Below are 24,755 nucleotides of genomic sequence, written 5' to 3' on the forward strand. Positions count from 1 at the left end.
AAGAGAAAGTCCCAAAAAAGGGATGTTGTTAACCGGACATCAATTAGTCTCCTCTTATCTTAGAGACGTCAAGGACTCGACACACCGTGTGTTTGGAACTGAGCTGGTTTATTTGACATATATCTGGAATATTAAACTCCTGCCCAGTTATAGGGGTTATTAACATCAGCAGAATCAAAGCCCAATTGTCAGAATGAACATGGTTCAGTCCTGGATGGGATTAACAGCAGAATCCAACCCCTGCAGTCACTTGTGAACTCGCTGGTGTGTCAGCAGGGTCGATGACTGAGTGAATCCCTTCCCGCACACGGAGCAGGTGAACGGCCTCTCCCCAGTGTGAGTGCGCTGGTGTCTCAGCAGATCCCGTCTGATTTTAAAGCTCTTCTCACAGTCAGAACATTTAAAAGGTCTTTTATCAGTGTGGACAAGCTGGTGTTCAGTGAGGTGGGATGAACAAGTGAATCCCTTCCCACACGCGGAGCAGGTGAACGGTCTCTCCCCAGTGTGAACTCGCTGGTGTTTCAGCAGGTTGGATGAACACCTGAACTTCTTCCCACAGTGAGAGCAACTGAACGGCCTCTCTCCAGTGTGAAGTCGCTGGTGTGTCAGGAGGCTGGATGACTGAGTGAATCCCTTCCCACACACGGAGCAGGAGAACGGCCTCTCCCCATTGTGAATACGCTGGTGTGTCTGCAGGCTGGATGACTGAGTGAATCCCTTCCCACACTCAGTGCAGGTGAACGGCCTCTCCCCAGCGTGACTGCGCCGATGCGTTTCCAGCTGGGATGGGGTATGGAACCCCTTCCCGCACACCGGGCAGGTGAACGGCCTCTCCCCAGTGTGAATACGCTGGTGTTTCAGTAGACTGGATGAGTGAGTGAATCCCTTCCCACACTCAGTGCAGGTGAACGGCCTCTCCCCAGTGTGAACTCGCTGATGTTCAATGAGGTTTGATGAATACCTGAACTTCTTCCCACAGTCAGAGCAACTGAACGGTCTCTCTCCAGTGTGAAGCCGCTGGTGTGTCAGGAGGCTGGATGACTGAGTGAATCCCTTCCCACACACAGGGCAGGTGAACGGCCTCTCTCCAGTGTGAACTCGCTGGTGTGTCAGGAGGCTGGATGACTGAGTGAATCCCTTCCCACACACGGAGCAGGTGAACGGCCTCTCCCCAGTGTGAGTGCGTCGATGAGTTTCCAGCTCAGACGGGGAATTGAATCCCTTCCCACAGTCCCCACATTTCCACGGTTTCTCCGTGGTCCGGGTGTCCTTGTGTCTCTCCAGGTTGGACGATCAGTTGAAGCCTCGTCCACACACAGAACACGTATACGGTTTCTCCCCGCTGTGAATGGTGTGATGTTTTTTCAGTCTGTGTAACTGGTTAAAGCTCTTTCCACAGTCAGTGCACTGGAACACTCTCACTCGGGTGTGTGTGTCTCGATGCTTTTCCACTCACACTGATGTATGAAATCTTCTCCCAAAGACAGAACAGACAAACATTTCTCCTTCCACATTCAAAGGCCGATGATACTCAGGTCCTGATGAATCGAGTGACTCTGTCAGATCTTGACGTGATCTTTGGTTTGAGTTTCTCGTCTGCAAATCCTCCCCTTCTAATACCCTGGAAAAGGAGTTTATGAAAGTTATCACTGTAAATACAGGATAGAAATTCAGAACAGACAATTCTAGTTTCCATGGAACATTCTTTCCTCTCTTATTCTCCCAAAGCTGTAAATCCCCGACCCACACACTCTCCCTCCTCCCTGCGCTGAAATCCAAACCCATCCCACCATCTCCAACATTTTTCCTCCGTTCCCAATTTACTCGCACTCCTGAAGGTGCTGACTCTGACTGGGTTCAGTTCTACACTCACTGGTTCCTCTCCCTCTCCCTCCCCTGAAGGTGCTGACTCTGACTGGGTTCAGTTCTACACTCACTGGTTCCCCTCCCTCTCTCTCCTCCCCTGAAGGTGCTGACTCTGACTGGGTTCAGTTCTACACTCACTGGTTCCTCTCCCTCTCCCTCCCCTGAAGGTGCTGACTCTGACTGGGTTCAGTTCTACACTCACTGGTTCCCCTCCCTCTCTCTCCTCCCCTGAAGGTGCTGACTCTGACTGGGTTCAGTTCTACACTCACTGGTTCCCCTCCCTCTCTCTCCTCCCCTGAAGGTGCTGACTCTGACTGGGTTCAGTTCTACACTCACTGGTTCCCCTCCCTCTCTCTCCTCCCCTGAAGGTGCTGACTCTGACTGGGTTCAGTTCTACACTCACTGGTTCCTCTCCCTCTCCCTCCCCTGAAGGTGCTGACTCTGACTGGGTTCAGTTCTACACTCACTGGTTCCCCTCCCTCTCCCTCCCCTGAAGGTGCTGACTCTGACTGGGTTCAGTTCTACACTCACTGGTTCCTCTCCCTCTCCCTCCCCTGAAGGTGTTGACTCTGACTGGGTTCAGTTCTACACTCACTGGTTCCCCTCTCTCTCCTCCCCTGAAGGTGCTGACTCTGACTGGGTTCAGTTCTACACTCACTGGTTCCTCTCCCTCTCCCTCCCCTGAAGGTGCTGACTCTGACTGGGTTCAGTTCTACACTCACTGGTTCCTCTCCCTCTCCTGAAGGTGCTGACTCTGACTGGGTTCAGTTCTACACTCACTGGTTCCCCTCTCTCCCCTCCCCTGAAGGTGCTGACTCTGGCTGGGTTCAGTTCCACACTCACTGGTTTCCCCTCCAGAAGAGATGAGCTCAGTGACAGTCTGGGAAATGATTGCTTGATGTTCAATAGTGTGACCGTGGCCCGCGGGAGGCAGGAACATAGAAACATAGAAAATAGGAGCAGGAGTAGGCCATTCGGCCCTTCGAGCCTACTCCGTCATTCAATATGATCATGGCTGATCCTCTATCTCAATACCATATTCCCATTCTCTCCCCATCCCCCTTGATGCCTTCTGTTCCAGAAATCTATGTATCTCCTTCTTAAATATATTCCACAGCCTTCTGTGGTAGAGAATTCCACAGGTTGACCACCCTCTGAGTGAAGAGATTTCTCTTCATCTCAGTCCTAAATGTCCTAACCCGTATCCTGAGACTGTGACCCCTCGTTCTGGACCCCCCAGCCAGGGGAAACATCCTCCCTGCATCTAGTCTGTCTAGCCCTGTCAAAATTTTATACGTTTCAATGAGATCCTCTCTCATTCTTCTAAACTCGAGTGAATACAGGCCGAGTCGACCCAATCTCTCCTCATACGACAGTCCTGCCATCCCAGGAATCAGTCTGGTGAACCTTCGCTGCACTCCCTCTATGGCAAGTATATCCTTTCTTAGGTAAGGAGACCAAAACTGCACACAATGCGCCAGGTGTGGTCTCACCAAGGCCCTGTATAACTGCAGTAAGGCATCCTTGCTCCTGTACTCAAATCCTCTTGTAATGAAGGCCAACATACCATTTGCCTTCCTAACTGCTTGCTGCGCCTGCATCTTTGCTTTCAGTGACTGGTGTACAAGGACACCCATGTCCCTTTGTACATCAACATTTCCGAATCTATCACCATTTAAATAATACTCTGCCTTTCTGTTTTTTCTTCCAAAGTGGATAACTTCACATTTATCCACATTATACTGCATCTGCCATGTATTTGCCCACTCACTCAACTTGTCTAAATCGCCTCGAAGCCTCTTTGCATCCTCCTCACAACTCACGATCCCACCTAGTTTTGTGTCGTCAGCAAACTTGGAAATGTTACATTTGGTTCCCTCATCCAATTCATTGATATATATTATGAATAGCTGGGGCCCAAGCACTGATCCCTGCGGTACCCCACGAGTCACCGCCTGCCACCCCAAAAAAGACCCATTTATTCCTACTCTCTGTTTCCTGTCTGTTAACCAATTCTCAATCCATGCCAGTATATTATCCCCGATCCCATGTGCTTTAATTTTGCACATTAACCTCTTATGAGGGACTTTATCAAAGGCCTTCTGAAAATCCAAATACACCACATCCACTGATTCTCCCTTATCTATTCAACCAGTTACATCCTCAAAAAACTCTAGTAGGTTTGTCAAACACGATTTCCCTTTCATAAATCCATGTTGACTTTGTCTAATCCCGTTGATATTTTCTAAGTGTCCTGTTATATCCTTTATAATAGAGTCTAGCATTTTCCCCACTATTGATGTTAGGCTAACTGGCCTGTAATTCCCTGTATTTTCTCTCCCTCCTTTTTTAAATAGTGGGTTTACATTTGCCACCCTCCAATCTGCAGGAACTCTTCCATAATCTATAGAATTTTGGAAGATGACAACCAATGCATCTACTATTTCCATGGCTACCTCTTTTAGTACTCTGGGATGCAGATTATCAGGCCCTGGGGATTTATTAGCTTTCAGTCCCATTAATTTCTCCAGCACTTTTTTTTTACTAATACTAATTTCCTTTAATTCCTCCTTCTCACTAGACCCTTGGTACCCTAGCATTTCTAGAAAGTGATTTGTGTCCTCTTTCGTGAAGACAGAACCAAAGTATTTGCTTAATTGCTCTGCCATTTCCTTGTTCCCGATTATAAATTCTCCCGTTTCTGACTGTAAGGGACCTACATTTGTCTTCACTAATCTTTTTTTCTTTTTACATGCTTGTCGAAGCTTTTACAGTCCACTTTTATGGATCCTTGCAAGTTTACTCTCATACTCTATTTTTCCCCTCTCAATCAATCTCTCGGTCCATTTTTGCTGAATTCTAAACTGCTCCCAATCCTCAGGCTTGCTACTTTTTCTGGCAACTTTATATGACTCCTCTTTGGATCTAATACTATCCTTAATTTCTTTTGTTAGCCATGGTTGGGCCATTTTTCGTTGTGCTTTTGTGCCAGAAAGGAATGTATAATTGTTGCAATGAAGAAGTTGTCTCTCCGACTCTGCAAACCTGCTTTAACTATTCTCACATCCTCTGGGTCTTGTTTATGTATTTTTTTCTCTACTTTCTCCCATTGTCCCTCCTTTCGTCTTTTGCTATTATCAATTCTGTCATTTACCCCCACTCCTGTTCCCCAAAAAATCACTTTACCGATCAATCACTTTACCTTTCTTTGTAAATGTTCTATCTCGCTCTATCCCTCCCTGTAAGCTGTTCATCTGTAATATCTCCTAGTTCTGATCAAGGGCTCTCCCCGTCCCGGCATAAATCCTACTTCCTTTACAGACGCTCCCTGACCCCGTCACCATTTCGCCTTCATTTACAGACGCTCCCTGAGGTGTTCCGGTTTACACTGCGCACGCGCGGAGGCCGAGGGCCTTTTGTCGAGAGCTGGGCCGGAGGGAAATGCGAGAAGCGAGAAACCGCGGCGGGGAGAAAATGTTCGCTGTTTTATACTCGACCCCGGGGCCGCACTCGGTGTTTGTGGAACCTGAGCCCGGTCCCCCCGGGGTTTATTAACCTGTTCCCTCCGATCCTCTGACCTGCACCGACCACTCCGACTCCCGCAACCTCCACTGGCCGCGCATGCTCAGGACGCACTGCACGCTGCCCTCTCTCGCGCCTGCGCACTGGGTTCAACTGATTCAGATAGGGCACATTCTGTACCGCGCTGCATGCTGGGTGATACAGCCGCCATTGATGATCTTAATCTCTGGTCTGACAGCAAAGAGATTGGAAGCAGGGAGAACGTGTTTGAACACAAGAAATAGGAGCAGGAGTAGGCCAATCGGCCCCTCGAGCCTGCTCCGCCATTCAATAAGATCATGGCTGATCTGATCCTAACCTCAAATCGAAATTCATGTCCAATTTCCTGCCCGCTCCCCGTAACCCCTAATTCCCTTTACTTCTAGGAAACTGTCGATTTCTGTTTTAAATTTATTTAATGATGTAGCTTCCACAGCTTCCTGGGGCAGCAAATTCCACAGACCTACTACCCTCTGAGTGAAGAAGTTTCTCCTCACCTCAGTTTTGAAAGAGCAGCCCCTTATTCTAAGATTATGCCCCCTCGTTCCAGTTTCACACATCCTTGGGAACATCCTTACCGCATCCACCCGATCAAGCCCCTTCACAATCTTCTATGTTTCAATAAGATCGCCTCTCATTCTTCTGAACTCCAATGAGTAGAGTCCCAATCTACTCAACCTCTCCTCATATGTCCGCCCCCTCATCCCCGGGATTAACCGAGTGAACCTTCTTTGTACTGCCTCGAGAGCAAGTATGTCTTTTCTCAAGTATGGAGACCAAAACTGTATGCAGTATTCCAGGTGCGGTCTCACCAATACCTTATATAACTGCAGCAATACCTCCCATTTTTTATATTCTATCCCCCTAGCAATAAACGCCAACATTCCGTTGGCCTTCTTGATCACCTGCTGCACCTGCATACTAACTTTTTGATTTTCTTGCACTGGGACCCCCAGATCCCTTTGTACTGCAGTACTTTCCAGTTTCTCGACATTAAGATAATAACTTGCTCTCTGATTTTTTTCTGCAAAAGTGCATAACCTCACATTTTCCAATATTGTATTGCATCTGCCAAATCTCCACCGACTCACCCAGCCTGTCTATATCCCCCTGTAGGTTTTTTATGTCCTCCTCACTCTCTACTTTCCCTCCCATCTTTGTACCATCTGCAAACTTTGATATGTTACACTCGGTCCCCTCCTCCAAATCGTTAATATAGATTGTAAAGAGTTGGGGACCCAGCACCGACCCCTGCGGAACACCACTGGCTACTGGTTGCCAGTCCGAGAATGAACCATTTATCCCAACTCTCTGCTTCCTGTTAGATAAGCAATCCTCCACCCATGCCAGAATATTACCCCCAATCCAGTGATTCTTTATCTTGAGCAATAATCTTTTATGTGGCACCTTGTCGAATGCCTTCTGGAAGTCTAAATACACTACGTCCACTGGTTCCCCTTTATCCACCCTGTACGTTATGTCCTCAAAGAACTCAAGCAAATTTGTCAGACATGACTTCCCCTTCATAAAGCCATGCTGACTTTGTCCTATTAAATTATGTTTATCCAAATGTTCCGCTACTGTCTCCTTAATAATAGACTCCAAAATTTTACCCACCACAGATGTTAGGCTAACTGGTCTATAATTTCCAGCCTTCTGCCTACTACCCTTTTTAAATGAGGGTGTTACATTAGCAGTTTTCCAATCTGCCGGGACCTTTGCCGAGTCCAGAGAATTTTGGAAAATTATTACCAAAGCATCCACAATCCCTACTGCATCTTCCCTCAAGACCCTCGGATGTAAGCCATCAGGTCCAGAGGATTTATCTGCCTTGAGTCCCATTAATTTACTGAGTACCAATTCCTTAGTGATTTTAATCGTATTTAGCTCCTCCCCCCCTCGAGCCCCCTGTTTGTCCGGTGTTGGGATATTCTTAGTGTCCTCTACCGTAAAGACTGAAACAAAATATTTGTTCAGCATTTTTGCCATCTCCATGTTTCCCACCATTAATTTCCCGGTCTCATCCTCTAAGGGACCTACGTTTGCCTTAGCCACCCTTTTTCTTTTTATATAACTGTAGAAACTCTTGCTATCTGTTTTTATATTTTTTGCGAATTTATTTTCATAATCTATCTTCCCTTTCTTAATCAATCCTTTAGTTACTTTTTGCTGTCTTTTGAAGACTTCCCAATCTTCTATCCTCCCACTAAGTTTGGCTACCTTATACGTCCTTGTTTTTAGTCGGATACTATCCTTAATTTCTTTACTTAGCCACGGATGGCTGTCATTTCTTTTACACCCTTTTTTCCTCAGTGGAATATATTTTTTTTGAAAGTTGTAAAATAACTCCTTGAATGAACACCACTGTTCATGTACCGTCTTACCCTTTAATCTATTTTCCCAGTCCACTTTAATCAATTCCGCTCTCATACCATCATAGTCTCCTTTATTCAAGCTCAGTACGCTTGTTTGAGAACCAACCTTCTCACCCTCTAATTGGATATGGAATGTAACCATGTTATGGTCACTCATTCCAAGGGGATCCTTAACTAGGACATTATTAATTAATCCTGGCTCATTACACAGGACCAGGTCCAAGGTTGCCTGCCCCCTTGTAGGATCAGTTACATACTGCTCAAGAAATCCATCCCTAATACACTCAATAAACTCTTCCTCAAGGTTGCCCTGCCCAATTTGATTTGTCCAGTTAATATGATAGTTAAAATCCCCCATAATTATAGCTGTTCCCTGATTACATGCCTCGACTATTTCCTGATTAATACTTCTTCCAGCAGAGTTGCAACTATTAGGAGGCCTATATACTACGCCCACTAGTGTTTTTTTCCCCTTATTATTCCTTATCTCTAATCAAACTGTTTCATTATCCTGATCCTTTGTCCCAATATCATTTCTCTGTATTACAGTGATTCCTTCCTTTATTAACATAGCCACCCCACCTCCCCTTCCTTCCTGCCTGTCCTTCCTGATTGTTAAATACCCTGGCATATTTAATTCCCAGTCGTTGTCACCCTGCAGCCATGTTTCTGTCATGGCCACAAGATCATACCCATACGTAGTTATTTGTGCCGTTAACTCGTCCATTTTGTTATGAATGCTACGTGCATTCAGATAAAGAACTTTCAAATATGTTTTGTGACACTTAGTTCCTGCTTTTTCCTTTTTTAACACTTTACCTTTCACTCCATACCTTCTGTCCCTTCCTAACACACTTTCCTCTGTCTCCCTGCTCAGGTTCCCAAACCCCTGCCACAGCTTTGATGCTGGGTTAATCGCCTTGCGCCTTCTAGTTTTTATTTTATCTGTCGTGCCTAAAGTACACTTTCTTTCTGCTGCTCTACGCTTTTCCCTTTCACTTGTTCTTGAACAACTGTTTGTACTATTTGTATTGTAGATTTCCCCCAGGTCTTCACCTCTCTTGCTGCTCTCAACTTTATTCTCTTCTGACTCCCCGCTCAGGTTCCCATCCCCCTGCCACTCTAGTTTAAACCTAGTTTGGTCCGAGGATAATGAAATAAATTGAAACCCCAGAGCTCAGAATCATAGAATGGTTACAGACGGAGGCCATTTTCGACAGCACCTCCCAAACCCACAACCTCTACCACCAAGAAGGACAAGGGCAGCAGGCACATGGGAACAACACCACCTGCACGTTCCCCTCCAAGTCACACACCATCCTGACTTGGAAATATATCACCGTTCCTTCATCGTCACTGGGTCAAAATCCTGGAACTCCCTTCCGATCAGCACTGTGGGAGAACCTTCACCACACGGACTGCAGCGGTTCAAGAAGGCGGCTCACCACCACCTTCTCAAGGGCAATTAGGGATGGGCAATAAATGCTGGCCTTGCCAGCGAGGCCCACGTCCCATGAACGAATAAAAAAAAATTTGGCTTTTTGCTAAACGCAATTCGGTTAGTCCCATTCCCTCGTTCTTTCCCCGTGGCCCTGCAAATTAAGGGGAGTTCAGGGCCAATAGGAAGAGCGCTGATGGACCAGATAACCAAACGGGCGGTCGATCCTCCAACCAATGGGAATGTGTGTGAGGGGCAGGACTTACGGCACCGAGTGGGCGGGGCTGAGCCCAGATCTTCCTCATTGCCTGAGACGCTGCATAATTTTTATAACGTTTTTTTTTTATTCGTTCATGGGATGTGGGCGTCGCTGGCGAGGCCGGCATTTATTGCCCATCCCTAATTGCCCTTGAGAAGGTGGTGGTGAGCCGCCTTCTTGAACCGCTGCAGTCCGTGTGGTGAAGGTTCTCCCACAGTGCTGTTAGGAAGGGAGTTCCAGGATTTTGACCCAGCGACGCTGAAGGAACGGCCGATATATTTCCAAGTCGGGATGGTGTGTGACTTGGAGGGGAACGTGCAGGTGGTGTTGTTCCCATGTACCTGCTGCTCTTGTCCTTCCAGGTGGTAGAGGTCGTGGGTTTGGGAGGTGCTGTCGAAGAAGCCTTGGCGAGTTGCTGCAGTGCATCCTGTGGATGGTACACACTGCAGCCACTGTGCGCCGGTGGTGAAGGGAGTGAATGTTTAGGGTGGTGGATAGGGTGCCAATCAAGCGGGCTGCTTTGTCCTGGATGGTGTCGAGCTTCTTGAGTGTTGTTGGAGCTGCACTCATCCAGGCAAGTGGAGAGTATTCCATCACACACCTGACTTGATGGTGGAAAGGCTTTGGGGAGTCAGGAGGTGAGTCACTCGCTGCAAAATACCCAGCCTCTGACCTGCTCTTGTAGCCACAGTATTTATATGGCTGGTCCAGTTAAGTTTCTGGTCAATGGTGACCCCCAGCAATGTTGATGGTGGGGGATTCAACGATGGTAATGCTGTTGAATGTCAAAGGGGGGTGGTTAGACTCTCTCTTGTTGGAGATGGTCATTGCCTGGCACTTGTCTGGCGTGATTGTTACTTGCCACTTATGAGCCCAAGCCTGGATGTTGTCCAGGTCTTGCTGCATGCGGGCTCGGACTGCTTCATTATCTGAGGGGTTGTGAATGGAACTGAACACTGTGCAGTCATCAGCGAACATCCCCATTTCTGACCTTATGATGGAGGGAAGGTCATTGATGAAGCAAAGGTCATTGATGAAGCAGCTGAAGATGGTTGGGCCTAGGACAATGCCTTGAGGAACTCCTGCAGCAATGTCCTGGGGCTGAGATGATTGGCCTCCAACAACCACTACCATCTTTTAAAACTTAATTTATCTTAAACTCCAGGAGAATGCCGGACCTTTCTGTTTCTGCTTTAAACATATGAAACCCTGTGGTGTGGATCAAACATTTCAACATTTGTTCGCAAAATAGATTAATTAATTAAGGCCAGCATTGATTATTTGAGATAATAACAGTGTAGTGATAAAGGGAATGCAGTGGATGTTGTGTCGATGGATTGTCTAAAGGTGTTTGAGAAGGTGCCCGACAGGAGGCTTGATGATAAAATTAAGACTTACAAATTATAGGAAGAGGGGCACAGCATGGATCGGGACTTGGGTAAAGGACAAAAGAGAGAGTAGTGGTTAATGGATGTTCTTCAGACTGGAGGGATGTAAACAGTGTCAGCCCGCTGGATGGAACCTCGGGCTCCCTGAGCTGGATCTCCGGTGTCTCCAGTCCCCACTGCCCCCCTTCCATCAGTATCCACTCACTTTTATACATCCATCTCTGTCACCTGACTCTCGTTTGTCTTCTCTGCTGGGTTTCGGCAGGAAGGGAGGAAAAGACAGCTGGGACTTCTCTGATCTGTGATTTAGAAGGACACATTCCTTGGTTCCCAGCAGTTACTTTTCTTCAGTAATTTTCTCATTACCCCTAAACCACCCTGCCCACTGTTAATTATGTTATTTGTTATATTTTCACAATTGTAGGTAGAAACATCACACTTTATAATCTATTGCTCACTCTGGTTTAAGTTTCGATGGTGGTTCATAACAGACAAACTCCCGTTCTTTCCCCTTATCTGATTGTAGAGTTTCTAACCAGTGATTCTGTGGAATGGAATGTCTTATCAGTGTTGCCAAGGCGACCTGTCTGCTGAGAAGGGCTTGTCTGAGTTTCGAACTCAGACTAAACTCCTCTTTCCCATAATACACATTAGATCAGACATTTTATGTCAATGTATTTTAGCCATGTTAGGTTAATATCTCTAAACCTACAAAGGGTTCAGATACACAGATCTTTAAAACGTGGGAGGACAAGTTAATAAAGTGGTTCGAAAAAACACACGGGTTCCTCGGTTTTACAAATAGGGGTAGAGGGTACAAAAAGGACAGAAGTCATGTAAACTTTACAAATTATTGATTGGGATCGAGGTCCGCGGTTACCACCCTCCTCCGCCTGGCTAAACTTGTTCTTACGTTGAACAACTTCTCCTTTGACTCCAAATAAAAGGTGTCGCTATGGGAAACTGTATGGGTCCCAGCTATGCCTGCCTTTTTGTGGGCTGGAATTCCTTGACTCAGGTCCCCTCCCTCATCTCTTTTTCCGGTACGTCGATGTTTGTATCGGTGCTGCTTTCTGCTCTCGCCCCGATCTGGAAAATTTCACCAACTTGGCTTTCAATTTCCACCCTTCCCTCGCCTTCACATGGTCCATCTCCGACTCTTCCCTTCCTCGACTTCTCTATCTCCATTTCTGGAGATAGGCTGTCCACCAATATCTATGATAAGCCCACCGACTCCCACAGCTACCTTGATTACACTTCCTCCCACCCCGCTTCCTGTAAGGACTCTATTCCCTTCTCCCAGTTCTTCCGTCTCATCTGTTCTAATGATGCCACCTTCCACACCAGTGCTTCCAATATGTCTTCCTTTTTCCTCAACCGAGGATTTCCCCTCAACTGTAGTTGGACATGGACTAGGTCTTAACAACCCTCTATGTGTGAAAAAAATTCTCCTTATTTCTCCTCTTGTTCTTCTGCCAAATATTTTAAATCTGTGACCTTTGGTTACTGTTCCATGTGCCAGAGGAAACAGTTTCTCCCTACTTGCTCCATCAAAACCCCACATAATTTTGAATACCTCTATTAGGTCTCCCCTTAACCTTCTCCGCTTCAAGGAGAACAATCCCAGCTTACCCAATCTCTCCAAGTAATTGAAGTCCTTCATCCCTGGTACCATCCTGGTAAACCTGCTCTGCACCCTTTCCAAGCCCTTGACATCCTTTAGTAACCAGTATCATTGCTTTGAAGGTGTCTCACTCCTGCAGGTAGTAAATTGTTCTAGAGAGTTTTTAAATGTTAAATTTGAAATTCTAAATTTTTTTTTCTTACTTTTCCTTTCTGTCTCTTCTTTCTCTCTCTCTGAATTGAATTTTTCTCTCTCTCTGAATTGAATTTTTCTTCCCCTCTCTTTATTTCTCTTCTTGTATCTTAATTGACACTAATTAACCCTATTTCCTTCCCCGGCATTTAGCTCGTTTCATTCTCTATCATTTAATTTCATTGGTTAAAGAGATATTGGTCCCATCGTTCACCAAGGTCCCAGATGCCCATTTGACCTCGCCACACCGTTATCAATTTGCACTTCCAGCAATTTGTGGTGCAAAAATATTTGGAGCTGCAGGGTGAGGAAAAAAAACGACTCAAGGCGCACGCCGCGAGATACAATCATAGAATCTTACAGCACAGAAGGAGGCCATTCGGCCAGTCGTGCCCGTGCCGCCTCTTTGAAAGAGCCATCCAGTTTAGTCCCACATCCCAGCTTTTTCCTCATAACACTGCAAATTAGTCCTCTTCAACTACATGTCCACTTGCCTTTTGAAAGTTCCTTTGGAAGCTGCTCCCCCCTCCCCCAGAATGTTCTGCAGCCGCTCAGAGACATCCTTGATCCTGGCACCAGGGAGGCAACATACAATCGTGGAATCATGTCTGTGGCTGCAGAAACACCTGTCTTCTCCCCTGACTATAGAATCCCCTTTCACTAATGCTCTCCTGATCTTTCTCCACCCCTCCCCATACAGCTGAGCCATCCATGGTGCTGTGAACTTGGCTCTGGCAGCATTCCACAGAGGAACCCTCTCCCTCACCAGAATTCAGACCTGAATACTGGTTAGAGAGTGAGATGCACTCAGGTGACTCCTACACTACCTGCCTGGTCCTCCTTGTCTGTCTGGCGGTCACCCAGTCCCTCTCTGCCTGCACTCTCTTAAGCTGCGGGGTGACCATCTCCTGAAACGTGCTGTCCACGTAGCTCTCAGCCTCGCTGATGCACCGTAGTGACACCAGCTGCTGAAGTTCCGAAATCCAGGGCTCGAGCTCCTCCAGCTGACAACACTTCCTGCACCTGTGATTGTCCTGGAGTTCCCACATGGCACAGGCTCCATTTGAAATTCCTCAGATAACGAAGCAGTCCACGCCCGCGTGCAGTAAGAACCGGGCAGCATCCAGGATTGGGCTGATAAGTGGCAAGTAACATTTGCGCCAGACAAGTGCCAGGCAATAAGCATCTTCAACAAGAGAGTCTAACCACCTCGCTTTGACATTCAAAGATATTACCATCGCCAAATCCCCCACCATCAACATGCTGGGGGTCACCATTGACCAGAATCTCAACTGGACAAGCCACATAAATGCCGTGGCTACAAGAGGAGGTCAGAGATTGGGTATTCTGCAGCAAGTGACTCACCTCCCGGCTCCCCAAAGCCTCTCCACCATCTACAAGGCACAACTCAGGAGTGCGATGGAATACTCTCCACTTGCCTGGGTGGATGCAGCTCCACCAACACTCAAGAAGCTCGACACCATCCAGGACAAAGCAGTCTGCTAGATCGGCATCCTATCCATCACCTTAAACATTCACTCCCTTCACCACCAGCGGTGTACCGTGGCTGCAGTGTGTACAATCTGCACTGCGGCATCTCGCCAAGGATTCTTCGACAGCACCTCCGAAAACTGCAACCTCACCATGTGCTCTCCCCAGTACCTCGCCGTGTGCTCTCCCCAGTAATTACCTGAAGTGGATCTTCAGGATACGATGCAGGAGGTGAAAACTTCAAGTCAACCAAGGGAACTTAGACTGAGTAATCTGAGGTTTGTACGAAAGAAGTAATAACAAGGAAATAAATAAAAAATGACATCGGTAAGAGAAAGAATGAGGGGAATAAAACTGAAGTGTGCGATAAAAAGTAACTAAATTAAACCCATCTGATGAATGTTTAATATTAAAGGTGAGTCTGTCAGCTCTAGAAATAGATAAATAAATAACTACAAAGAATGAAATCTCCAGGACCTGATATTTCCGCCCCAGGGTATTAAAGGAAACAGGTGGGAAAATTACAGATTAGTCATAAATTCCCAAAGTTCTCTAGACTCAGGAATTGTGCCTTTGGATATGAAAATTGAAAATGTCACTCCGTTATTTAAGAAAGGAGGGAGAGAGAAATCAGGAAAATACAGACCGGTCAGTTTAACGTCAATTGTGGGGAAGTTACTGGAATCTATCATCAGGGACAAAATGATTCAGCACTTGAAGTCTGAGCTGAGCAAAGAGAGTCAACATGGATTTGTGAAGGGTAGGTCATGTCTGGACTAATGTAGTTGAATTTTTTGAGGTCACTAATAAGGTGGACAGTGGAGTGTCTATGGATGTTGTTTATATGGACTTCCAGAAGGCATTTGATAAGATCCAGCACAAGAGATTATTAGCAAAATTAAAAGCACACAAAATTGAATGTAACCTTGTGGATGGGTTGGAATTGGTTGGGAGGTAGGAGACAGAGAGTGGGGATAAAGGGAATGTTCTTTGATTGGCGGGATGGAACATGTGGTGTCCCCAGGGATCTGTACTGGGGCCTCAGCTTTCCACCATAATGATCAATAACTTGGACGAAGGATTAGAGAGCTGTAGATCCAAGTTTCCAGATGACGGTAAGTTGTGTCGCACAGTACGTTGTGTAGATGGGAGAAGGAAGCTACTAACGGACATAGACAGGTTAGTGAGTGGCCAAAGGTGGCAGGTGTGAGGTCACCCACTTTGGATGCAAGAAAGATAAAGCGGAGAATTTTCTTAAATTGAGAAACATGGGAACTGTGGAGGAGCAAAGGGATTTGGGTGTCCTTGCAACAAAATCTAGTGGACAGATGCAAAAAGTAATCACAAAGTCCAATAGAATGAAAACCTTTATCTCGAGGTATGGAATACAAAGAGGAGGAAGTGATGCTTCAGTTCTAGAGCCTTGGTCAGGGCCCCTCTGGAGTACCGATCCTCAACAAGGGTGGATTGGCCTTGGAGTGGGGACAGTGCAGATTCACCAGAATGATACTGGGGCTTGAAGGGATCAATTATGAGGACTGGATGCAGAAACTTGGTTTGTATGCCCTTGAGTTTCGAAGGTTGAGATCTGATCCAGGTATTTAAAACAAGAAAGGGATTCGATAGGGTAGAAACAGAAACTATTTTCTCTGGTGGAGGAATCCAGAACAAGAGGGCGTGACCTTAAAATGAGAGCTGGGGCAGCTAGGAGTGAAATCAGGAAGCTCTTTTTTCACAAAAGGGCACTTGAAATCTGCTCTGGCTGATTGAAGTGGACCCTGTGATAAAGTCGAATTTTCTTATCTCTATCATTGTAAATCCATCTTTTAAAAAAGGTGGAGGAACTCAGTTCGAAGATGGATTCCACTCACTTCATAATTAGCCCCCGATCAGCGTGTCTTATCATCGAGATATCAAGGACTAGACACACTGTGTTTAAATTAAAATTGATTTATTTGACACTTGTACAGAATATTAATAACCCCTATAACTAGGCTGGAGTTTAACATCAGAAACAAACCCCAACTGTCAGAATGAACATGGTTCAGTCCTGGATGTGATTTAACAGCAGCAATACCAGCAGAACCCAACCCCTGCAGTCACTTGTGAACTCGCTGGTGTGCAGTGAGGTGGGACGACTGAATGAATCCCTTCTCACACACTGCACAGGTGAACGGCCTCTCCCCAGTGTGAACTCGCTGGTGTGTCAGAAGGTGGTGAGATTGAGTGAATCCCTGCCCACACACGGAGCACGTGAACGGCCTCTCTCCAGTGTGATTGCGTCGATGAATTTCCAGCTGGGACGGGTAATTGAATCCCTTCCCACAGTCCCCACATTTCCACGGTTTCTCCGTGGTCCGGGTGTCCTTGTCTCTCTCCAGGTTGGACGATCAGTTGAAGCCTCGTCCACACACAGAACACGTGTACGGTTTCTCCCCGCTGTGAATGGTCTGATGTTTTTTCAGGCTGTGTAACTGGTTAAAGCTCTTTCCACAGTCTGGATCACTCTCACTCAGATGTCTGTGTCTCGATGCTTTTCCGCTCACACTGATGTTTGAAATTTTTTCCAACAGAGAAACACTTCTCCTTCTATATTCAAATTCCGATGATATAGAATGCAGGACTGGCTGCCGGGTATCCTTGAGCAAAGATAACCAGGAATGAAATCAGTAAAAGGAAGCTATAAAAATGTTCTGAGCGAGTGCGTGTGTTTTAGGACAGACCGAGGGATGAGGATCTCCACCACGTCTGTTCTCCAGGTCAGGTCAATCCACCTCCTGCACTGGGAGCTGGATCTGGACAAACTGTCTTCAATGTCACTTCCCTCCATCTAATGGAAACTTGTACATCTCAGGGACACATGTCTATCTGCCTGATAGAAATTTCCAGCTCTAACAGATGTAACCTCTCTCTCTCTCGCTCTGACTTCCTCCTTCTCCACCCCCCCTCCCTCTCCGCCTGTCTCTTTAGAGATTGAGTTGCCCACCGATGGACTTTCTGTCCTGATGCAGAGACTCTCTTCCACTGACCCTAGACATAGAACCCTCACACTGTCATACTTAATTCCACTGCGAGACACTTAAAATTATCACAATCATTTCCCAAGACTCCAGTTTCTACAAACAACAACTTGCTTATATTGTAGTAAAACGTCCCAAGGTGATCCACAGGAGCGATTATCAAACAAAATTTGACACCGAGTGACATAAGGAGATATTAGGACAGGCAACCAAAAGCTTGGTCAAAGGGGTAGGTTTTATGGGGCGTCTTAAAGGAGGAGAGGTAGAGAGGCTTAGGGAGGGAATTCCCGAGGCTAGGGCCCAGGCAACTGAAGGCACGGCCACCAATGGCGGAGCGATTAAAATCAGGGATGTGCAAGAGACTAGAATTGGAGGATTACAGAGATCTCGGAGGTTTGTAGGGCTGGAGGCGGTTACAAAGATAGGGAGGGGCGAGGCCACGGAGGGATTAGAACACAAGGATGAGAATTTTAAAATCGAGGCGTTCCCGGACCGGGAGCCAATGTAGGTTGGCGAGCACAGGGGGTGATGGGTGAACGGGACTTGGTGCGAGTTAGGATACAGGCAGCAAAGTTTTAGATGAGCTCAAGTTTACAGAGGGTGGAAGATGGGAGGACAGCATTGGAATAGTCCAGTCTAGAGGTAACAAAGGCATGGATGAGGGTTTCAGCTGCAGAGGAGCTGAGGCGGGGCAGAGATGGGCGATGTTATGGAGTTGGAAGTATGTGGTCTTGATGGAGCGGATATGGGGTCAGAAGCTCATCTCAGGGTCAAATAGGACACCAAGGTTGCAAATGGCCTGGTTCAGCCTCGGACAGTGACCAGGGAGAGGGATGGAGTCGGTGGCTAGGGAATAGAGTTTGTAGCGAGGACCAAAGACAATGGCTTCGGTCTTCCCAATATTTAGTTGGAGGAAGTTTTTGCTGATGTCGGACAAGCAATGTGACAAATGAGAGACAGTGGAAGGGTCGAGAGAGGTGGTGAGGTAGAGCTGGGTGTCGTCAGTGTACACGTGGAATCTGATGTGTTTATTGATGATGTTGCCGAGGGGCAGCAGGTAGATGAGAAATAAGAGGGGGCCAAGTGTAGATACTTGGGGGACTCCAGAGGTAACGGTGTGGGAACGGGAAGAGAAGTCATAGCAGGTGATTCTCTGGCTACGACTGGATAGATGGGAATGGAACCAGGCGAGCAAGTCCCACCCAACTGGACGACAGAGGAGAGGCGTTAGAGGGGATGATGTGGTCAACTGTGTCAAAGGCTACAGGGAGGTCGAGAAAGATGAGGAGGGATAGTTTACCACGGTCTCATAGGACGTCATATGATTGATATGGACCGTTTCAGTGTTGTGGCGGAAACCTGATTGGAGGGATTCAAACCTGGAGTTAAGAACATAAGAAATAGGAGCAGGAGTAGGCCAGACGGCCCCTCGAGCCTGCTCCGCCAGTCAGTAAGATCATGGCTGACCTTCGACCTCAACTCCACTTTCCCGCCCAATCCCATATCCCTCGATTCCCCTAGAGTTTGCGGGAAAGATGGGCACGGATTTGGGAGGCGACAGCATGTTCAAGGGCTTTGGAGAGGAAAGGGATGTTGGAGATGGGGCGGTAGTTTGCAAGGAAACAGGGGTCAAGGATAGGTTATTTGAGGAGTGGTTGATGGCAGCAGATTTGAAGGGGAGGGGGACAGTACCTGAGGAGAGGGAACCGTTAACAATATCAGCTAACATGGGGGGCCAAGAAAGGAAGTCGGGTGGTCAACAGTTTGGTGGAAATAGGGTCGAGGGAGCAGGAGGTGGGTCTCATGGAAAAGATGAGTAGGAATAAACGGGTGATTTTCAGGTTGGCAGGTTGTACTAATGGGTTGCCACAAGGATCAGTGCTTGGGCCTCAGCTATTTACAATCTATATTCATTACTTAGAATAGGGAGCCGAGTGTAAAGTATCCAAGTTTACTGATGATACAAAGCTAGGTGGGAAAGTAAGCTGTGAGGAGGATGCAGAGAGGCTGCAAAGGGACATAGGCAGGTTAAGTGAGTGGGCAAGAAGGTGGCAGATGGAGTTTAATTGGGGAAATGTGAAATTATCCACTTTGGTAGGAAGAATAGAAAAGCAGAATATTTTTTAAAAAGCGAGAGACTAAGAAATGTTGGTATTCAGAGGGATTTGGGTGTCCTTGCACATGAATCACAGGAAGTTAACATGCAGGTTCAGCAAGCAATTAGGAAAGCCAATAGTATGTTAGCCTTTATTGCAAGGGAGTTGGAGTACAAGAGTAAGGAAGTCTTGCTGCAATTATATAGGTTTTGGTGAGACCACACCTGGAGCACTAGGTAAGGAGACCAAAACTGTACACAAGGAAGGATATACTTGCCTTGGAGGGGGTGCAACGAAGGTTCACTAGATTGATCCCTGGGATAAGAGGGTTGTCCTATGAGAAGAGATTGAGTAGAATGGACCTATATTCTCTGGAGTTTAGAAGAATGAGAGGTGATCTCATTGAAACACAAGATTCTGAGAGGGCTTGACAGAGTAGATGCTGAGAGACTGTTTCCCCTGGCTGGAGAGTCGAGAACTAGGGGTCATAGTCTCAGGATAAGGTGTCGGCCATTTAGGACTGAGATGAGGAAAACTTTCTTCACGCAGAGGGTTGTGAATCTTTGGAATTCTCTACCCCAGAGAGCTGTGGATGCTCAGTCGTTGAGTGCATTCAAAACTGAGATCAATAGATTTTTGGACACAAAAGGAATCGAGGGATTTGGAGATCGGGCAGGAAAGTGGAGTTGAGGTCGAAGATCAGTCATGGTGGAGCAGGCTTAAGATGTCGTATGGCCTATTCCTGCTCCTATTTCTGCTGTTCTTATAGGGCAGGGGGAACCTTGTGGTAAGTTTGGCTTGGTGGACTAGGGGAAGGGAGGGAAGCGGCAGTTGGGCTGAATGGATGGTCTCAATCTTAGTGACAAAGAAGTCTATGAGCTCCTCGCACTTTTTGTTGGAGGTGAGGGTGAAGGAGGCAGGGAAGAGGGCTTTAAGAAGGCGGATTTTAGTGGAGAAGAGAAGCTAGGGGTTATCTTTGCATTCCTGGATGATCCTGGAATAGTGAACATATGAATTAAGAGCAGGAGTAGGCCATTCGGCCCCTCGAGCCTGCTCTGCCATTTGATAAGATCATGGCTGATCTGATTGTGACCTCAACCCTACTTTCCCGTCTGCCTACTATAACCTTTGACTCCCTTGCTAATCAGGAATCTATCTAACTCAGCCTTAAAATATTCAATGACCCTGCCCCCACCGCTCTCTGGGGAAAGGAGTTCCACAGACTCACAACCCTCAGAGAAAAAATTTCTCCTCATCTCAGTCTTAAATGGGAGACCCCTGATTTTTAAACTGTGGCCCCTAGTTCTAGTCTCTCCCACAAAGGGAAACATCCTCTCAGCATTTACCCCTTCTAGTCCCCTCAAGATATATAAGTTTCAATAAGATCACTTCTCATTCTTCTAAACTCCAATGTATACAGGCCCAACTTGTCCAATCTTTCCTCATAAGATAACCCTCTCATCCCAGGAATCAGTCGAGTGAACCTTCTCTGAAACGCCTCCAAAGCGATTATGTCCTTTCTTAAATAAGGAGACCAAAACTGCACACAGTATTCTAGATGTGGTCTCACCAACGCCCTGTACAACTGTAGCAAAACATCTCTACTTTTATATTCCATTCCCCTTGCAATAAATGACAACATTCTACTTGCCTTCCTAATCACTTGCTGTACCTTTCTTTCATTCATTCTCAGGATGTGGGCGTCGCTGGCGAGGCCAGCATTTATTGCCCATCCCTAATTGCCCTTGAGAAGGTGGTGGTGAGCCGCCTACTTGAACCGCTGCAGTCCGTGTGGTGAAGGTTCTCCCACAGTGCTGTTCGGAAGGGAGTTCCAGGATTTTGACCCAGTGAAGACGAAGGAACGGCGATATATTTCCAAGTCGGGATGGTGTGTGACTTGAAGGGGAACGTGCAGGTGGTGTTGTTCCCATGTGCCTGCTGCCCTTGTCCTTCTAGGTGGTAGAGGTCGTGGGTTTGGGAGGTGCTGTCGAAGAAGCCTTGGCGAGTTGCTGCAGTGCATCCTGTGGATGGTACACACTGCAGCCACTGTGCGCCGGTGGTGAAGGGAGTGAATGTTTAGGGTGGTGGATGGGGTGCCAATCAAGCGGGCTGCTTTATCTTGGATGGTGTCGAGCTTCTTGAGTGTTGTTGGAGCTGCACTCATCCAGGCAAGTGGAGAGTATTCCATCACACTCCTGACTTGTGCCTTGTAGATGGTGGCAAGGCTTTGGGGAGTCAGGAGGTGAGTCACTCGCCACAGAATACCCAGCCTCTGACCTGCTCTCGTAGCCACAGTATTTATATGGCTGGTCCAGTTAAGTTTCTGGTCAATGGTGACCCCCAGGATGTTGATGGTGGGGGATTCGGCGATGGTAATGCCATTGAATATCAAGGGGAGGTGGTTAGACTCTCTCTTGTTGGAGATGGTCATTGCCTGGCACTTATCTGGCGCGAATGTTACTTGCCACTTATCAGCCCAAGCCTGGATGTTGTCCAGGTCTTGCTGCATGCGGGCTCGGACTGCTTCATTATCTGAGGGGTTGCAAATGGAAATGAACACACTGCAATCATCAGTGAACATCCCCATTTTTGACCTTATGATGGAGGGAAGGTCATTGATGAAGCAGCTGAAGATGGTTGGGCCTAGGACACTGCCCTGAGGAACTCCTGCAGCAATGCCCTGGGGCTGAGATGATTGGCCTCCAACAACCACTACCATCTTCCTTTGTGCTAGGTATGACTCCAGCCTTTGAGAGTTTTCCCTGATTCCCATTGACTTCAATTTTACTAGGGCTCCTTGGTGCCACACTTGGTCAAATGCTGCCTTGATGTCAAGGGCAGTCACTCTCACCTCACCTCCGGAATTCAGCTCTTTTGTCCATGTTTGGATCAAGGCTGTAATGAGGTCTGGAGCCGAGTGGTCCTGGCGGAACCTGTATACTATCTTTCTGTGAGCAGTCTTGGCGGAGAAGAGCAGGACCCGATAGTACTTTATGTGGTCCAGCCAAACCTGGCTGAATGGCTAAACCAGATGTCCGCCATAAACGTTCAAGTCTGTGTCCCTTGGACTTAAAGGAGCGGAGAAGAGGGCCATACCAGGGGGAACGACCAGGGTTAGAGAGAATAATGGTTTTAATGGGGACAGCAGCATCAAAGATGGAGGTGAGGGTGTGACTAACAATAAGAACTTCCAATTAAACTCTTATCACTACTACTTTTTAGTGTCAAAAGCATCTTATATCCTTAATTCTCAAAGAAACTCCCTCAATTGAACCATGACCCAATCTGAGTGATTCACGTAATGGAAGAATTCGCTCTTTGGGTATCCATTACCTCAAACAGCCAGTGAAGTCCCCGTGAAGGCTTCAGGATAATGAAGATCAGAATCCAGACAGGCCAGGCAGTGATTTCACCCCAAACCACACAGTCTCTTGTTAACAAAGCAGCTACCCAGGGACAGATAAGGGCTGACATTTATCTCTCAGCCTGTGGCCTTGACAGTGAGACCGCCCAGTTCCTGTAAAGAATGTTTTGTCTCCCACAACCACTCAGGGGTTGAATAAACATCAGCCTTTTCCGTCTCTCACAGTTCAGTCTAACGACTGACTCCAATTTCAGGACCAATTTAAGGCACTCGTTAGGGCATTTTCCCTATAGGTCCCTGGAACACTGCACTCAGCATCTCTCCCCAACATCACTCTCCTAATACTGACCCCTGGGACAATGCACTCAGCACCTCTCCCCATCCCCAACATCACTCTCCTAACACTGACCCCTGGGACACTGCACTCAGCACCTCTCCCCATCCCCAACATCACTCTCCTAATACTGACCCCTCGGACAATGCACTCAGCACCTCTCCCCATCCCCAACATCACTCTCCTAATACTGACCCCTGGGACACTGCACTCAGCACCTCTCCCCATCCCCAACATCACTCTCCTAATACTGACCCCTGGGACACTGCACTCAGCACCTCTCCCCATCCCCAACATCACTCTCCTAATACTGACCCCTGGGACACTGCACTCAGCATCTCTCCCCAACATCACTCTCCTAATACTGACCCCTGGGACACTGCACTCAGCACCTCTCCCTATCCCCATCACTCTCCTAATACTGACCCCTGGGACACTGCACTCAGCACCTCTCCCCATCCCCATCACTCTCTGAACACTGACCCCTGGGACACTGCACTCAGCATCTCTCCCCAACATCACTCTCCTAATACTGACCCCTGGGACACTACACTCAGCACCTCTCCCTATCCCCATCACTCTCCTAATACTGACCCCTGGGACACTGCACTCAGCACCTCTCCCCATCCCCAACATCACTCTCCTAATACTGACCCCTGGGACACTACACTCAGCACCTCTCCCCATCCCCAACATCACTCTCCTAATACTGACCCCTGGGACACTACACTCAGCACCTCTCCCCATCCCCAACATCACTCTCCTAACACTGACCCCTGGGACACTGCACTCAGCACCTCTCCCCATTACCAACATCACTCTCCTAACACTGACCCCTGGGACACTGCACTCAGCACCTCTCCCCATTACCAACATCACTCTCCTAACACTGACCCCTGGGACACTGCACTCAGCCCACTGCTGCTTTCTGTCCCCGACTCCCAGCCTGCCCTCTATCTACACAGGAGCAGTCTCTACTATGGGCGTGAGGGCTATAACAGCTGAGTGTGATCCTCTCCACAACCAATGTGTGATGCCTCTACAGTCAAATAGCCTGCTGACCGTCAGTGTCCCGGACATTTGCCAGACACTCCACTATAGACCCTCAATGACCCGCTGACAGGTGGATAGTTGGACATTTACCAGAGTCTCCACTGTAGCCCCTCAGTGTCCCCGCTGTTTACCTGGTCCTGGAGTTCGGCTTCCTGCACCAAGGTGTTCGCGCATGCGCGATGACTCTCCCGTCTCCTGTACCAAGATGGCCGCGCAGACGCCGTTACTCGACCTCCTCCTGCACCAAGATGGCGCCAGGTTCCGCCGACAACCCGGGCCTCTCTATGCGGAGAAGCCTCGCAGCTGCCGCCCGGTTCACAATACAAGGGGCATACGATCCGGCCCTGCGGCCGCACCCTGTGTTTTAAAGGCCTATTGCGCGGCCTACCTCCGGTTTAAGGATCTCCTGTCAGGGCGCTCGCCGACCGTCTTCCGATCCCCGAGTCCGTTGGCCGATTGCGCAGCGCCTCAGCCGCTGGGCCCGTGACAGGAAATAGGCGGAGTCAACCGCGCAGTGCATTCTAGGTAATTCCAACCGGAAAATGCGGCGTCAGAGCCCGACGCCCAAGAGACCCCGCCCCCAGAGAGAGGCCCCGCCCCCACAGATAGAGCCCCGCCCCCAGAGAGAGGCCCCACCCCCACAGATAGAGCCCCGCCCCACAGATAGAGCCCCCGCCCCCACAGATAGAGACCC

At 47.8% G+C, this 24,755-nt stretch overlaps 1 protein-coding gene and 1 pseudogene across 1 annotated transcript in view; both read right to left on the reverse strand.

Moving 5' to 3' along the window:
- Positions 1 to 204: 204 nt before the first annotated feature.
- LOC137336016 (zinc finger protein 229-like) lies at positions 205 to 24,235 on the reverse strand (annotated as a pseudogene).
- LOC137335673 (zinc finger protein 271-like) overlaps positions 1,346 to 24,755 on the reverse strand; it is a 70,609-nt gene continuing 47,199 nt past the window's right edge. The window contains exon 2 of the transcript XR_010966473.1: positions 1,346 to 1,621. The gene's annotated coding sequence lies outside the window, so the exon portion shown is untranslated. The remainder of the gene's footprint in view (positions 1,622 to 24,755) is intronic.

The sequence above is a fragment of the Heptranchias perlo genome, chromosome 20 (genome assembly GCF_035084215.1).
Source record: "Heptranchias perlo isolate sHepPer1 chromosome 20, sHepPer1.hap1, whole genome shotgun sequence".
NCBI lineage: Eukaryota > Metazoa > Chordata > Chondrichthyes > Hexanchiformes > Hexanchidae > Heptranchias > Heptranchias perlo.